General features: G+C 48.4%; 1 protein-coding gene across 9 annotated transcripts in view; it reads left to right on the forward strand.

Annotated features, from left to right (window-relative positions):
* Nucleotides 1-16426, forward strand: part of LOC135898571 (solute carrier family 35 member G1-like) — a 92312-nt gene that overhangs the window by 37854 nt on the left and 38032 nt on the right. For 2 of the 9 annotated variants that reach the window (XM_065427609.1, XM_065427607.1), the window contains exons 1-2: nucleotides 5170-5540; nucleotides 12861-12924. The exons of 4 other annotated variants lie outside the window; for them this stretch is intronic. The gene's annotated coding sequence lies outside the window, so the exon portion shown is untranslated. Of the gene's footprint in view, nucleotides 1-5169; nucleotides 5541-12860; nucleotides 12925-16426 lie in introns of those variants that run through there. 3 more of the 9 variants (XM_065427613.1, XM_065427612.1, XM_065427614.1) reach the window with 2 other exon arrangements.

Below are 16426 nucleotides of genomic sequence, written 5' to 3' on the forward strand. Positions count from 1 at the left end.
TATTATGAAAAATAAATAAGTACTAGTAATTTCCCCTGCGGTGTCCTTTAGTGCCTTTGTTTGTTGGCTTCTCGCGATATGATTTCCACATATGGTGATGTAATGTGTTATGCCTGCTGCACGAGCACGTGGTCGGGTTTGATTCCCGACCCAGTGGTCCATGTAGGGTATACGAGGTGCTTCACATGTCTCGCGATACAGCAGTAGTTATTTCTAGTGTGTACGCCCACTTCTTACTTCCATGCTGCAGAACACATTAAGAAACGGCACACTTGCGCAAAATTGCGTGTCAGTCTGTCCGTTACCGAGCTTGATATACGCGCAGGCCTGACTCAACGGCGCATCGATGTGCTGCTACAGGATCGGCACACGCGGGTGTGCTGACTCGCAAAATGAACGCGGGCCGCATGTGTGTCACCTTAGCAGGACATGCCATAACACGCTAGTCCCCGCCGAAGCACTTCTGAGCATACAGGCCGTGTCCTACAACGTCCGTCTCACGGCCTCTTCTGGCACACATTTGGCTGGCCCTTTTCTTTCTTATGCGAAAGCCTTGACTCAGGGTTGCACAAGCCGAAACCAGCGTGGGCCGAAATCAACTTCTCTGAGAGCCACAGAGGCCGCATATAGCGAGAAACGTTGCATGTTTTGCTCGCACATATGTGCTCGGCGTCGTCTCACTTGTCGCTTCCCTCGGTACTTCTTGTGATGTTACGTCGTCAAGGAGGTTCTTATTGAGAGCCATCAAGCAGAATGCTTGCCCACAGACAAAAGTGCTTTCGAAGAGAGCAGTCATGTTTGATGGCCCGGTTCGTAACGCTTCCGCATTTTTTTTTTTATCGGAGGTTTCCACAGAAACCTCTTCGGTACTTCTAAAACCAAGGGACGCGCTGCTCTAGTGCATGCCTTTTAGCTCCGGCTAACACTGCAGATCGATCAACTGCAGTTGCACTGTGGAGTTGTGCACTGTGCAGTTGCACTCTGGCGAAACTCGAAGGATGGTGGCAGACCTCAACATAATAGTCTCGGCATTCCACCGGTGAAATTCACCCCTATAGGGGTCCGCTTCCTGTCGAAGGTGGCCTCTTGTTTCTCAACGGGGGCCTTCGCGGTAGGTATCACGGTTTAGGCAATTGAAGCTTTCGTTTCCGGTTTGTAGCCCTAACGATGGTTCCAATATTTTGTTTCGATTTTCCTTCGAAGGCTGAACGGTCGGTGCCGCGAGACGGACGAGAGACGGCGGCTCCCCTCCCGCTTCCTTCCAAGCCGGAAGATTGAAACTCACCGCGTCTGTTCGCGCTCACGCCACCGTGTCTTTTCTCGAACACGCATCAGGCGCATTCGATCATCTCCTTGTGTAAATCCTTAAGCGGCGGCGCTTTATGTTCGAGTCGCATTCACGTCAAGCAGCGCGCTGAGTCCGGCTCTTCCTCTAATAATGAAAGCGAGCGGTACAGGTGCAGACACACAAAATGACATATGCTTGAATATTGGGACAGAATCAGTTACTGGGAAACTGTCACTCGCTCAAAGGAGCATATGCAATTGTTTGCAATGTCGAGCAACGCTCATGACGCTCCATAAAGGTTTGGTTTTCTTTGTTGCTGCTCTCAGGACCTAATCGTTCATGCCTACTGGACCGATCGGGCAGCCAGCCACCCACGGTACTTCGCAACATTAGGTTTGCTAGTGCGTGAGTGACGTACAAAGGTAGAGAACTAGGTGGCTCAGTTTGTGGGTGTTAAAATTTAAGTTTAAACCAGCGTAGACTGTCGTGATCCATAGCCAACCTTGGGTGACTCTGTTGCAACTCCGTGTTTAAGAAGCAGCGCGAGGAATTCCGCCAATTCGTCTTTTCTGGTGCACTGTAGCTGACCGTGTCCACGGTGTCCATTGCCGGCGCTCACGGCGCGCATACAGCGGAGTCCAGATGCGCAGGCCTCAAGGCATCCCGAGCACGATGGCTGAGCGGCAGCAGTGTACGGCCGGCGAACCTCAACCGGCTCCCCAGAGTGTTCGTTCGCGTGCGTCGGCGTGGGCGACGATGAAGCCGCGCAGAACTGGGAGGTGTGCCTACGTACTTGAGTGGCGCCTAGCTGACAACATCACTATGCGGCTTTAACTCACAGAAAGAAAACTTCGCAGCTGAAGAAAAATTCGTCCTGGTCTGAGATGATCCCGGGCAATATTTCTTTTCATAAAATGTTGTGTGTTGCCATGCTCTTTCATTGTACACTCCCAATGCAGTTGGCAATGCACATCAGAGTAAAATATGGAGGGTGTCCCAACTAAATTTAGCCAAAGTTTAAAACTATGCGAATGTCATGTAGCTGGACAGAAAGTAATCTTGTTTGTCGTGGCTTGGAGATACCAGGATAATTTTTTTTTATTCTACGTAATTACATAATTCGTCCTAATTCATTAATAAACTTCTCAAGTGTTATAATTAGATGAAGAGTGTCAGTGGGAAAATTGGAGAGCAACATTAAAAACTACCGATACAGCTTTCTGTTGCTCAATTCGTGCTACGTTTTTTTTTTACCGAGCGTGAAAGAAGCCCGCAAATATACGCAAAATTGCCGCTCGAGTGGCCGCTCGAGGCACTTTGGCTCCCCTCGAGGCCTCACCCCCCCCCCCCCGACACAGACACACACACTTCGCCCTCCCTCCCATGCGGGAGGGTTGGGGGGGGGGAGGTGAGCGGTGTTGTGCTCCGGCAGCAAATGCGTGTTTCGCGACCGGGCAGAAGAAATGACGATCGCGGCTCAATCTCGCGCGCCATATATGGAGGAAAGCGGGGGAGGTAGGATGGCGGTACTCTACACGGCCTTGAAATGGATCTGCAGACGGCTCATGTACCATTGTGCGCGCTGTGTTTTAGCAGCTCTTGAGTTGAAGCGATAGACAACACGAAGGTCGCTTCGCTCGGTGCTGCTGCCGCGCTTGCTTACGCCATCGTTTCGACAGCGAGTGTCCGCGCTCATAGAGTGTTAGGTGTTCATGTTTGCTTGTGCGCGCTGACACCGTGCTTGTTAAATCGCTTAGTAAGCGAACGTTTCCAAGTTTATACGACCTATAAAACTACTATCCTTACTTCGTATAGCTGTCTGCTAATTTGCTATCGCAACCGATGCTTCGCCTTTCGGGCGAAGCAGCGACTATTTTTACAACTGCTTCTTGTCGGCACACTCGTGGTGGTCGCACTCAACTTTTTGAGCATAAGGAAATCAGGATGCGCGCCTTGTACTAATCGGGTACACGGGTGGCAGTACTTTATTGAAAAGACCAGAATTCTGTTGTAGTTTACGTGTACGGAACGTGCGTTATGTTGAATTTGCGCGCCAGCTTAGTTGGTATACCGAGAACCAGGATGGCAATCATGCCTGCCTGAAATGAATTGTCTCTTCGCAGAAACGCGCTGGTTTCTTGCAGGCGCACTGTCGAGCCGAAACTTTTTTTCGCTCTGGACGCACAACCTAAGAATATTTACAGGAAAATAGTACAATTATTTGTAGAAATATTCGGCGATGCTCCAGAGCTGCACGTAAGGGATATATATTTAAAAAGAAGGGGGGGGGGTACACGTTTTGTTTTTCATGCCGCGTGTGGTTGAAAAAAATATGCTGCCGTTGTGAAAATACAGCTAAAAACACTACGCCATTTCTGTAGCACAGATTATAATTCTAATTCCAGGGGTCAAAAGCGACCGCCTAGCTAGGAAGCGCTTACGCCGTCCTTTTCAAATAATTATTTTTAAGCATGAAATGCTTTTAGCTTCCGTTGTCGGTGACCTTCAAGTGACCTTGATCCAAAAGTCAGAGCTGTCATCCGTGCACTCAAACGAGAATGCGAGAACGAAACGAGATCATCCGGGCAACCAGTGCAAACATTAAAAGATGTTGTCTTTGGCCCCGAACCCATTGTACAGGACCGCATTGCATACACCAGTTACTGCGCAAACAAGTTACGAAAGATGTTGGTACCGAGTTTTTCCTAATGTTTGTTCGCAATTTCATTCAAGCTGTAACTTCTACTATGCTGAAGATTTATTTGTCATTTCCAATAGCGACGTCCAAAAGGCAGATACAGGGCAGCATACACTTCACTGTCATCTTTTGGCGCTGAGCGCTGAGCGCCAGTGGTCCGTGAGTTCCGCGGCGCGGGTTTTGCGTCGCCTCGAGAGATGGCGCATCCTTCAGGCGCTCCTATCCGCCGCGGTGGCTTGGCGGTTATGGTGTGGCGCTGCTAAGCACGGGGTTGCGGGATCAAATCCCGTCCGCGGCGGCCGCATCTCGATGGAGGCGAAATGCAAAAACCCCGTGTCCCGTGCATTGGTGGCACGTTAAAGATTCCCTGGTGGTCAAAATTAATCCGTAGTTCTCAATCAAATCGTGCTTTCGGCACGTAAAACCTCAGAATTCAAATCATTGTCCTTCTAGCTTAGCAGTGCGCTCTGTTTCTCTGGCGTCTTTCGCTGGCTGTCGTGCGGCCTTCAACTAGGCAGCGTCCATATGGACCAGTGCACAGTACGGCGTGGGTGTGGTGGGGCCGTGCCGTTGCGAACATGCACCACACTCATTTTAAGGTTGTGGTTAGTATCATCTGCAACCAATCTGCTTTGCCGGTTGCCATTTCGTGCTCACATCTACTCTCGATTACGGGAGAGCCAGCAATCTTTTTTCGTTAACACTTTGACTAACGTTATGTGGTATTCATGATATACATGGCTCTCCGCCACGCTATGTCTGACATTACAAAGTATTCGTGCGGGTTGAATATTTGTCGATGTTTTTGTTTTCTACCGCATTTTCACCTGAAATTTGAAGAATACTTATCCGACGTGCTGTCGGATCTTCGAGTCAAGACTGCAAGCGTTTCTCTTTCGTGTGTACGTTTAAGAAGAACCGAAGAAAAAACAACTTCACGTGTTCAAAACAAACAGGCAATGGACGATATCCGAATGCATCGCGCCAAAGCCGCACCCCGAACAGCCGCCGGTGAAAAGTCATTTTGAGGAGGCAGCCGATGCAGCGGGGCAGAGGAGCCAGGGCTGCGTCAGAGGCCTGGGAGCCGTGCTCGTTCTCCTCCTCGGCGTTCATTGCTAAGTGAAACCACGTCGTCCGAGGTGGAACCGTTTTTTTTTTCCAATCCCTCGGCTCTCCCACCCGACAGCGCCGCGTTCCGTGCGGCGAGCATTCGCCGCACGCATCGAATCGGGCGACAGCTGTGCACAGAGCGCGCGCCTCGTGTTCAGTCCGCGGCGGCCGCAGTCTTGCTTCGCTCCCTCTGTTCTGCCTTGCCGCATCGCAACCCGCCCCCCGCCTTCTGTGTTGCGAGAGCTTGGGAGGGCCCCGCACTAACGATGGGTGGCGTAGGCGGCCGTACATGCTACAAAGGGCTGTAGCGGTCGCGCGTCAATTGCGGTCGTAACAGATATCATCTACCGGCGGGCTGGATCCAGCTGCAGTCGATGCCCGGACGGCGTGCCAGCGGTCTTCGATAGCTCTGCGGCGAGTCCGTCACTACCTTCGCCGGCCACGGTGAGCCCCGGGGTCAGCTTTCTTCAAACCAGCGTCTTTATATCTGGGGCACGAGGGAGAGGGGCGAGCAACTATCTTCGCCGTGCTGCTTCGATTCCTCGTCGTTGACTTCGCGTTACTTCTTTACTTACCGCGATGATACCGCACGCACTCGAATACGACTCGTTGTTGATCCCTATATATTATACTTTCGCGAAGTAACAATTATTCCGCGAAACTTCATTTTTTTATTTCCCTCATCCACTTTATGCTTAAAGTGTGGGGAAATGCATACAATGCGCGGAGCTTTTGTTACTCTAGTACTCTTTTATTATTGCTGATAGCAATTATGTAGACTCACTGGGCGCATTTCTACCGTCGCCGTGATGTTCCTGTAAAGTCCAAGGCGGCCGATAAAACTATGGTGCCTCGATGTCCTCCTCGCCCGCCGCTCTTTAAAGGATGGCGACATCCGCGGCGCGTCTATACTACGGCGATGGGCACGCTAATGGCGGACGCTGTAGGGACGCAGTGCCGGCGTTCGTGTGTATCCCCCATTCACGCGCCCAACGCCGTAGTACGACATCGACACCGCGGTTGTCTTCACCTCGTTCGGGGCAGCGGGCCGCGTGCCCTACACTTTATGTGCAAGTGAAAGTGTGAGAGGGAACTGACGATTGCGGCTGAATCCCGACCGCGCGAATGGAAGGAAAGCGGTATATGCTCCCTGCGAGTGCGTTTACAGGAACACTAGACAGCGGGTAGGAAGCGCGCTGTCTTCCGTCGCGTGTGAGGCACCTAACGCTGCAAGGCACGGAGGGAGAGGAGGGAGGGGGGCGGCGTTCTACTCCGCGGCTGCAACTGTGCATGTGGCGGCTGCGTGCGGTCGCGCGGCCGTATCTTGAGAGCGATCTGCTTTTGGGGCAAGCTCTATAGCTGCGTCGACGGCTCATAGCTTTGTGCGTGCTGTGTGTTCTCGGCGCTGAGTTTGCGCTGAAGCGATACGCAGCACGAAGGTCACTTCGCTCGTTGCTGCTACCGTGATTGCTCACGCCAGTGTTTCGACAGCCAGTGTCCGCGCTCATAGAGTGTGATGTGTTCATGTTTGCTGTGCGCGCTGACACCATGCATGCTAATTTAGTTAGCAAGCGAATGTTTATAAGTTGATACTGCCAATGCAAGTGCTATCCTTACTTCGTATGAATGTCTGCTAATTTGCTATCGTAATCGATGGTTTGCGTTTCTGGTGAAACTGCAACTTTTTTTTTTCTTTAGAAGCTCGAACGTCCATCGTTGCATAACCGCTGATATGGTGCTCCGCATCCGCAACAGCATTGTAGTCGTTGTGAAAAGTTGCAACTGCGCAATAGTAAATGGTAGCGTCATTAAAAATAGGCAAGCTCTGTACTTTTCTGTGCTCGCGGAAGGCCTGGTGCGATTGTTTGTGAACAATAAGAGAAATCCACCAGCAAGTGTTCGCGCGTGTTTCGTTCCTTCTTCCTGCCATCTTTGTGTAGTCTGCAGCCTCTTCTCTGTAATCTTCGCCTCACCAGGAGTAAGAACATGTCTTTTCGGCTCTCGTGAAACCCATGCATTGCTAACCAGTCAGTCGTCACCCAAGTGCTTACGGCTGAGCTCTGTGGGACCACACGCCACTTAGCCTTAAATGTGAAGTACACATATCCAGAAATAAATAACTAAAAGGTACTTAGAGGGTGCATGTAGAAAATTTAGAGGCGACAAGCGCTCTTACGGCTTGTAAAAGCGCCTTCAAAGGAATGAGTGCTGCCCAGTAATGACACAGAACGCCACAGAATATTCCGCCTGAAAAGCGGCGCATTACGAAGCATAGCAAAGAACGCTACGCCATTATGTTTTATTCGCCGCTTCGTTGCTCGGGCACACTGCCAGATATGACACTGCGCTTAGGCCTATTCTGAATGTCAGGGAGCGGAACCGCGCTGGGGCAGTGCGCTTGTCTAGCAAGTACAAAGCTCGAGGATTTGTTAACTGTTATATATATATATATATATATATATATATATATATATATATATATATATATATATAGAGAGAGAGAGAGAGAGAGAGAGAGAGAGAGAGAGAGAGAGAGAGAAGGAAGGCAGGGATGTCAAGAGTCCGGTCAAGAGTCCGGTTGGCTACCCTATGCTGGAGGAAGGGAGAACGGGAAAAGAGAGAAGGGAGTTAGAGAGAGTTAAGGGGAGGTTATAAACCCGCTCGTACAGACCAGACGTTCTCAGAAAGCACAAAAGTGCCTTGATTGTCTTCTGAGCCGGTGATCAGGGAGGTGGGGGAAGGTGGTGTCCTAGTACTTATTGTCTGTTCACTCAGAGGACGATCATCTAGTTTCCTGAATGTGTTGGGCATAGGTTGTCCTTGTGCTTCAGATTGAGGACGTTGACACAATAAGTGGTCATGTTCTTCGCGCACCAGCAAACATCACATGCAGAGCTGTCAGCCATTTCAATTAGTGCTGAATAAGCTTTCGGGAAGCAACTCTCGGCCACAACCGGCGCAGAAGATACGCTTCGCGGCGCTGCACTCCGGCCGTAGGTCTGAGCTGCAGTCTGGTGCGCCTTGTATGTGCGACATTTCATGCACTCTGCTAAGGACTGTGTGCGTGCTAGAACTTTAAGTTGTCTCGCAGCGTCGGCCCTCGAGAGAGGAATATGGGCGCAGCGTTCTTTGTTTGACGCCCGAGCTGCCTTATCTGCGTCTTCATTTCTAGTGATACTGCAATGACCTGGTATATATTGAAAGGAGATCTCGTGGCCTTTTTCTCTCAAGTGTTGGACAAGTTCCACAACTTTGCACGTCAGCTGATCGTGAGTGCCATGTCGGAGAAACGAATGTACACATTGTAAGGCCGGCCTTGAATCGCAGAAGACTGCCCATTTTCGAAGACTTTGAGTATTTGTCACCATGAAGCGCACCGCGGAAAGTCGCGAGCTCCGCAGCTGTAGATGTAGTGCTATGGGAAGTCTTGAACCACTGCGTCATTCCCATTGTTGGTCTATGACTACAGCGCCACCAGTACTGGTGGCGCCATTTTTAGGACTAACTGCCCCATTACTCCCGTTTTCGCCGTGAGAGAAAAGTGCGCTCGGCAGCATGTTGCAGCATGCCGGGACTTCTCTAACCCAGAAGCTATCCAAGGAGCGACAGAGATCCCGGAACTAATCACGTTGTTGTCGCCATTGTCGCCCACTCAGTATTCTCCGAATAACCGGGGTTAACCATTGTATATCTTCCGCGCTTCATTTCCAACTCAGGTGCGCCGCTCGTTGCTTCGCAGTGCACTACACGGAACTTCTATGTGGGCCTCTTTTGCGTGACGTAGCTGAGGGGGGGAGGAACAGCCGGAGGGCCTTAAGTTATCTAGAGGGTGTTGGCGCAGGGCTCCGAGGGCAGGGTAAAATGGGGGGGGGGGGGGGGGTTGCGCATTGTACTACGGGTGGCCAGGGCTTCCACGCCCAGGCCGCTGTATCTTGAAAGCCATCTGCGACGGCGACAGAGTCCGCCGCGCGCTGGTCGCGCGGCTAAGTTCGCGTTGATGCGAGAGGCAGCACGAAGGTCAATTCGCTCACTGCTGCTCCCGCGCTTCCTCACACCAGCGTGTTGATAGGGAGCTTCCGCTGTCGTCGAGCGAGATGGGTTCACGTTTGCTTGTACGCGTGTGACATAGTGCTAGTTAATTCAGTTAGTATGTCCATGTTTACAAGCTTATACGGCCGATATAACTACTGTTCTTACTTCGTATAGCTGTCCACTAATTTGCTATCGCAATCGATGCTTCGCGTTCCGGGCGAAGCTGTTACTTTTGCTTTTTTCATTTTTTTTTTTGCTTGGTGGTATCTTTGTGAGCGGGGTAACGTCATCTCTTTTCAGGATGCCTCTCGTAGCCGCAAGTGCACGTTACAAGTAAAGCATTTATAATGTTTCCGTTTTTTATCCTACCACCGCTAGCCGCTCTAGCCGAGTTTCTGCAGCCGCTTGGTGACAAAAGGCTATAAGAGGGTTTATTCTTCGCTGCGATAATACTACGTCATTCACAAGCTGTTCGCCGCTGTAAGCCATACGAACGCTGCTATTTTTTCTGCTCAGTATTGTTACAGGCGTTCGTTTCTTTTCTATTGAACGTATACGGCGGAACGATACCGATGAGGGTGTACTATAGTTCTATGCCTTCGAATCGGAGAATTTGCTAGTAGATTACCCATGTAGATCTGCTAGGGGAAGCCTAGAGTATTTGAGCACCTTCTCGATTGAGATCTTTTGAAGAAGATTTATACGATTAGACCAATGCCCTCTAAAAAACGTGGCCTTAAAGAAAAAGAAAAAAGCCATGCGCCGTCTGCTGGAGCAAAAAAAAAAGAAACATTTATAACTAATATTATGCGAAGAGTAATCAGGCCACACGAGCTGAATACTGGCCCGCGAACATGTGCGTGCTTGCAGGATAACAGCTATTAATATTTTTTTTTCAATAATTTATTCGCGGGCCATACGGTTTTTCTCAAACACGCTGTTCCTGCTGAGTAATATAAAAGATACAGCGCCTGTTTGAGTGCTCGTGGTGCACAAAAAGCGATGAAAATTTTTATGCAGTTCGCTTTAACTAATACTCCAAAAGCATCGCGAAGCGAAGTGAGACCAAAAATGCAGAAGTCGGACCATGCAAGCTCGATACATCCTTTCGATATGCCGGTAAAGGAGGAGTCGGTGAAATCTGACCTAGTTTCTTTTTATTCTTCCACTTTAACGAACATGTAGGCGCGTATGGGCACTGGGTGCGCGCGGTCCCCTTAATTATTTCCATTGCCGCGCATCACTTAACACCGCGATGCAGTTAAGTTCGACAAAATCACGCTCATCCGGCCCCTAGGACGAGGGGGCCGTACAGTTGTACTTACGTCAGTCATGTTATCCCTCAGCAGGGCGAAAAGAATGTTGCAACTAAAAGAGAAGCAAGTTAATTGTGCTGAATATATTCAAAGGCTTCCGTGGAAAAAGGTAATAGTTTTGCGATTGCTGCAGTGTCAGTTTGTTGTATGATTTTCGCAATGCAGTCACTGCAAACGGCCTGCAATTGAACATGGAAAGCACACCGTTACGTTTACTATTGTGTGAGGAACACACTGAGAAATTCAATCCTAAAATCGGAGAATCTTAGTGATACAGGTTGCCAAACTGAATCGCGCTTCGAAAATCTACGCGATACTCGGAGACTGCAGCAGTTGTGATAGATGCAGCGGCACCGCTCTTTTATACACCACCGTACTTCTGTCCGCTCTCTCTCTCTTTTATCCTATATATATATATATATATATATATATATATAATTCAATGAGAAGTTCTGTAGGTCCGGTGCATAAGTAGATTTAGAAACGAAGGTGCACACTTACGAAAATTGCATCTTTAATGTTTGTAACGTTTCGGCCGTGCCACGGCCGAAACGTTACAAACATTAAAGATGCAATTTTCGTAAGTGTGCACCTTCGTTTCTAAATATATATATATATATATATATATATATATATATAAGACGAAAGGTTTCGCGCCGGACCCGAAGATATAGCATTAAAAAAAATAGGAACGTGAAGGCATATGTTTTTACACGCACGCACACACGCACACACACACACACACAGACACACACACACACACGCACACACACACACACAAACACACACACACACGCACACACACACGCACACACACACACACGCGCACGCACGCACACGAAAACTATATATATATATATATATATGTGTGTGTGTGTGTGTGTGTGTGTGTGTGTGTGTGTGTGTGTGTGTGTGTGTGTGTGTGTGTATGTGGATTTCTTGCAATTTTTGTGAATTCTCGACAATCACGTCGGTGATATAATTCAGAGTCACGAACACATAAGTTTTGTCCGTCTTAGATGTATGAGTGGGTGCAGTGTACATAATTACAATATCGTCTTGTAGCGTCAAGTTACAGAGTTGTAAAGTTCATGCTTCAGTTTAATTCAAACAATTCCTGCAAAACATGTTATTGCCAAGAAACGGACTCTGTCGCTTACAGCCGGTAGACTAACCTTTTCTTTTATATGTAGCAAATGTCATCAAATTCAGTGCAGCTGAAGCCGAGAAGACGATTAATTCGTTCCCGTGTATTCGGGTAGGAGCTTCTGAGGTTGAAGTTCCCTCTTTGTGGTCGCCTTGATGTCACCTATATAGGTCAACATTGATGGACAGACTTACGGAACGTTTTCATAAGCCACAATAGCTGCCAAATTTGAAATTTTCTTTTTGGAAGAACTATGCACACGACTTCTAAACGTTCCCTATCGCCGCCATACTAGCAGCGTCGCGCTTTTCGCCGCGCTCTCCGCATTCGTCCGGCACAGAGGGGTGCTTCCGGTTTGTGGTTCCTAAGGAGCCTACATGCAAGCGCTTGCATGTATAGCCTCCTTAAATGTTCCTGAATTCGCGCTACCGCAGTGAAAGCTATATACGGTAGTAATATGCAGGTGTGATGCGCGAAACTAGACTAATAGAAACATAAAGAAAGGAAGTAAACTGAAGAGTCGGAGTTGGATCATAGGAAACCACTGCTGTAGAAGCTGCTGGTGACATAAAAAAAGAAAGAAAGAAAGAAGCGTTACGCAATGTCGGCAGCTGCGATGTCGCACATCTGCAACATGTGCCGCATTGCTCGAGACCTTTCATGGATAGACGAAGAGCAACTTCCCGGCAAGCAGCAACAGTGGTACTCGTAGAAAAAAGGTGAGGAGACGTGGCGACCTCCTTGCGGTACCTTGTGATGCCATAGCCTATGGCGCGGTGAGTCGACGTCTGTCCTTGATGCATAACACTATTTCCTTGCTTAACATAGCAGTTTGCCGTCAAAGCGGCACGTCTGTTCATCGCAAAATGATAATGTATTGTTCTTGCTTGATTCGACTTTTGCGCAAGATTTCAAAAAGAACAAAAGAAAAAAGAACAGCTGCGGCTGTCAGATTTTCGCCGATTGTCACGGGTTCTACACAATTAGAAAGCCAGCGCTGCAATTTTAGCGCGAAAATTTTAATACAAAATTGTCTGCCTATTTCCATGCAGCAGCCTGCATCCTTCTGCTACGCCGGTTCCTTTTTTTTTATTGGTTGTCTCCGAGGCTTTCGTGTGCTCTTCTGCAGCAGCTGTGCAGGTGCGTTTGCCATTTGCTCTCAACGGGAACGGCACGCACTGTGGTTGAACCGTTTGTTGCGCAGAGTAAGAAATCCGCTTTGGTGTGATGTAAGGTCTCACGATTTTATTCGTGTCGTATCATCCACAGTTCACAACGGGCTATCCTGGTGACCAAGAAGGCGGAGCGCTGCTCGGACCACCACTGACAAAGCGTGAGACGGAATGGAATTGGAATTCGTTTATAGACCGATGGACGAGTGCACAAAGCTTTTTTGTTCGTGTGTATACCGGGCGTCCCATTTAACTTGGACCAATATTTAAAAAAAAAGAAACAAGAGCGCTAGAGAAATAGTACCGACTGCATAGTAGCCTTAGTCGTGTGTACTTACCGCCAGTATATTTTTTCATCAGGAAGTATTAAGTAATTAATTGCTTTTACTTAGTGAACTTTTTAATTATTGCTTGAATCGCAAACATATCAAGTACAAAGTTGTAGAGCACCTCAAATAACCTCCGAATCAAGCGTCTGTTTCGCGCTCAGCGTTGCCTCGTTGTTTTTTCTGAGAAAATACACAAGCGCGCCAGACATCCAAAATACGAAATAGATACGCGCTCACGCCACTACTCAAGCGCTCCCAAGCGAGTAGCCACGGATACATGTCTTCACTAGCGGCGCCAGCTCGATACAGGGCTTCACGATATGTGATGGTTGCAGCATCATGAGAATACGGTGCTGACGCATTGATAAGCGTAGCGGAGCCGTAGGGGGAATTTCGAAGACTGGAAACCGTGACGGTGCACTTCGGAATTTAATTTTGCGCACTCATCTTGTTCTGTAGATAGGCGCGCCCGGAACGTATGTTCCTTTAGTTCCCTTTAGCAGGAAAAAAAAAAAAAAAAACTTTCGCAGGCTGTGTCGATCTAATGCGTTTTAACGGATCTGTACGGCCAGCATGTGCTGTTGTCGATTACGTGAATAATTTTTGCTTAACCTGTCAGTGCGTAAATGATAGACAGTTTTAGAATAGCGTTGGTCGCCTTACGTACGTTAAACGTAAGCACCTTTGCGGGACGTTACGGTGCGAGTCCTTTCAAGTCATTTAGTTTACCGCACGGAAACGCAAACGTAAAGAAGACATTATAAAACAGGGCGCCGTCTGTCACCTCGTGCCAAACGTATACAAGCCAAGACGATCCATTAGCAACCATACTGCTGTTGCTATGTGGCAAAGGCATTGTGTGTGGACGCGTCGCGTTAGGCTTACGGGCGCCAGAATCGCTGAACGATCTCAGAAAATGGACGTGCTATGCGGTGATAATTAACCTTTTCAGGTTAGTTTAGAGAAAACGAAAGCTCATTAGGATAGTTGCTGGCTATCAACGCGAGTGAGAGCGCAGCCATCACGAGAATTCACGCTGAAGCGGGAGCCATGGGTGCCGCCATGTTCGACAACGCTATTTCTTAGCGTCCGTAAACATTACGAACGTTAAACTCGCCAAATAACGTACGTTATCATAGCGCACGTAAACCACAGAAACCCAATAACATTGGGATCATGCGCAGTGAGGACGACGCTATTTTTTTAAGTACGTAATGCTTTTACGTTCGGTTGCAAACGCTTGACTAAAACTGTCTATTAACGGGAGATCTCAACGGTACCACGCCAGTGACCTGCTCTTCAAGAGGACAGTGATGCCCTTCACGAATGATCAGAAGGCTAAAATAATCCTGGCTCTAGGGGTGGCGCACGACGACAAGAGGAAGACAGCCAAGATATTCCGGAAGTGGCATTGTGGAGGACGCCCTAGTCCGTTAACAGTGCTTGGAACGTACGAAGTCCTTTGCGAGACGGGTAGCTTCAGAAGGAAGCGACAGAGGACTGCGATGGTAGCTGAAGAAGCGGAAACGGATGTTTTGCCATTCTTTCCTGCTAACATTCAGGGTAGTGTGCGCGACGCCAGTGCGGAGGCAGGAACCTCGAGGTCATTAGTGTGGAGGATTTTAAAAAAGGTCATATGCACCCGTGCCATGTGCACCTTCATCAAATACTTGAAGACCGAGATTTTGAAAACACTTGACTTTGCCAGTTGGATTTTCATGAAATGTGAGGAAGAACCGGACTTTCACACTCGCGTGCTTTCGACGGATGAAGCTAATTTCTCCAGAAACGCACAAGTTAATCTTCACAACGCGCGCTACTGGAGTGACAAGGATCCCCACTGTCTGGCACAAAGACGACACCAATACCAGTGGGCCTTTAAAGTGTGGTGCGGTATTTTTGGCGGCAGCATTATCGGACCCATCTTTTTTGGCAACACATGAACGACGCAACGCTATGTCAACGACATCCGCGAGGGCCCCGTGAACGACTTCTGCTGCAACGTTCCGCTTGCGCACATTCGGAACGTCTGATTTCAAAACGATGGTGCTCTTGCGCGTAGTAGTAGTCAGTCTGAAGCGTAGATCGACGAGCTTTCTACTGGACAGTGGATTGGCTGGGACAGACCTGTACCCTGGCCTGCAAGGTCGCCGGACATGACACCGTTGGACTTCTTGCGCGGCTACGTGAAAGATCGCGTGTATAGCAGCGAAACTACCACACCCGCCGCCCTAAAGGCAAAAAGAAGCAGAGTCTGCCGTGAGATTCCAACGTCGTTGCTGAAAGCTGCAACATCACAAGTGTTGGAAAGAAGCAAGCACTACATTGCTGCAGACGGTGACCGGTTTGAGTACGTGCTATAAGTGGCAATGGAAGATAACCGCTCAAAACTGGTGTAAAACGTGACTGTTTAACCCGCCTTCATGATTTCATCATATCCCTAAATAAAGAAAGCTTGCGACAAAGATAGAAATAGGTAAAACACCGCTTTGTTTTGTCTCGTTTCCGGAATTCAAGAGACAGAAAGGGTAAATGGCTAAAGCAGTTGCACCTTTGGACGTTTCATTGTGAGCGGCTGAGACGCCTGGCGTGCTTTTGGTTTATTCTTTATTGAAATGAACTTTTAAGTAGCTCTTAGATTTAGGTACATGTTAAAGAACCCCAGGTGGTCGAAATTTCCGTAGTCCTCCACTACGGCGTGCCTCATCAGAAAGTGGTTTTGGCACGTTAAACCCCATAATTTTGTTTTCTAAGTAGCTCTCTCCCGTTTTACCGAGAGCTGCCTTTTTTTAACATTGGTTGCATTTCTTTCGTAGCTTTGTTTTATGATACGCGAAGGTTAAAGCTATCCCGAGTGCCTCATGATCGAGCACAGCGTTCTTGCGTCCGCAGATGCTGACGCTTATCGCACCACGCTAATTAGGTCGCGAAACCTTTCGAGCCATCTTACATGACGAAGCCTTATGTACGATGCGGCAATAAATCAAAGGTTGCTTGGAGGCGCTTGAGTAGCGGCGCGCGAGCGCGCATCTATTTCATATTTCGCGTATTTCGCGGGCTCTTGTTTTTTTTTTTCTTGGAAAAAACAACCAGGCACACTTAAGCACGAAATAAATGCTTGATTCTGAGGTTATTTAAGGTGCCCTACAACATTGTAATTGACACGTTTGCGATTCAAGCAATAATTAGAAAGTCCACTATTTAAATGCAATTAATTAATACTTCGTGATGAAAAAAAAAACGATACTGGCTGTAAGTACACACGACTGCCGCTATTATACAGCCGGTACGATTTCTCTATAGCTCTCGGGGTTTTCTTTTTTTGATATTGGCC

This window comes from Dermacentor albipictus, chromosome 2, assembly GCF_038994185.2.
Source record: "Dermacentor albipictus isolate Rhodes 1998 colony chromosome 2, USDA_Dalb.pri_finalv2, whole genome shotgun sequence".
Classification (NCBI taxonomy): Eukaryota; Metazoa; Arthropoda; class Arachnida; order Ixodida; family Ixodidae; genus Dermacentor; species Dermacentor albipictus.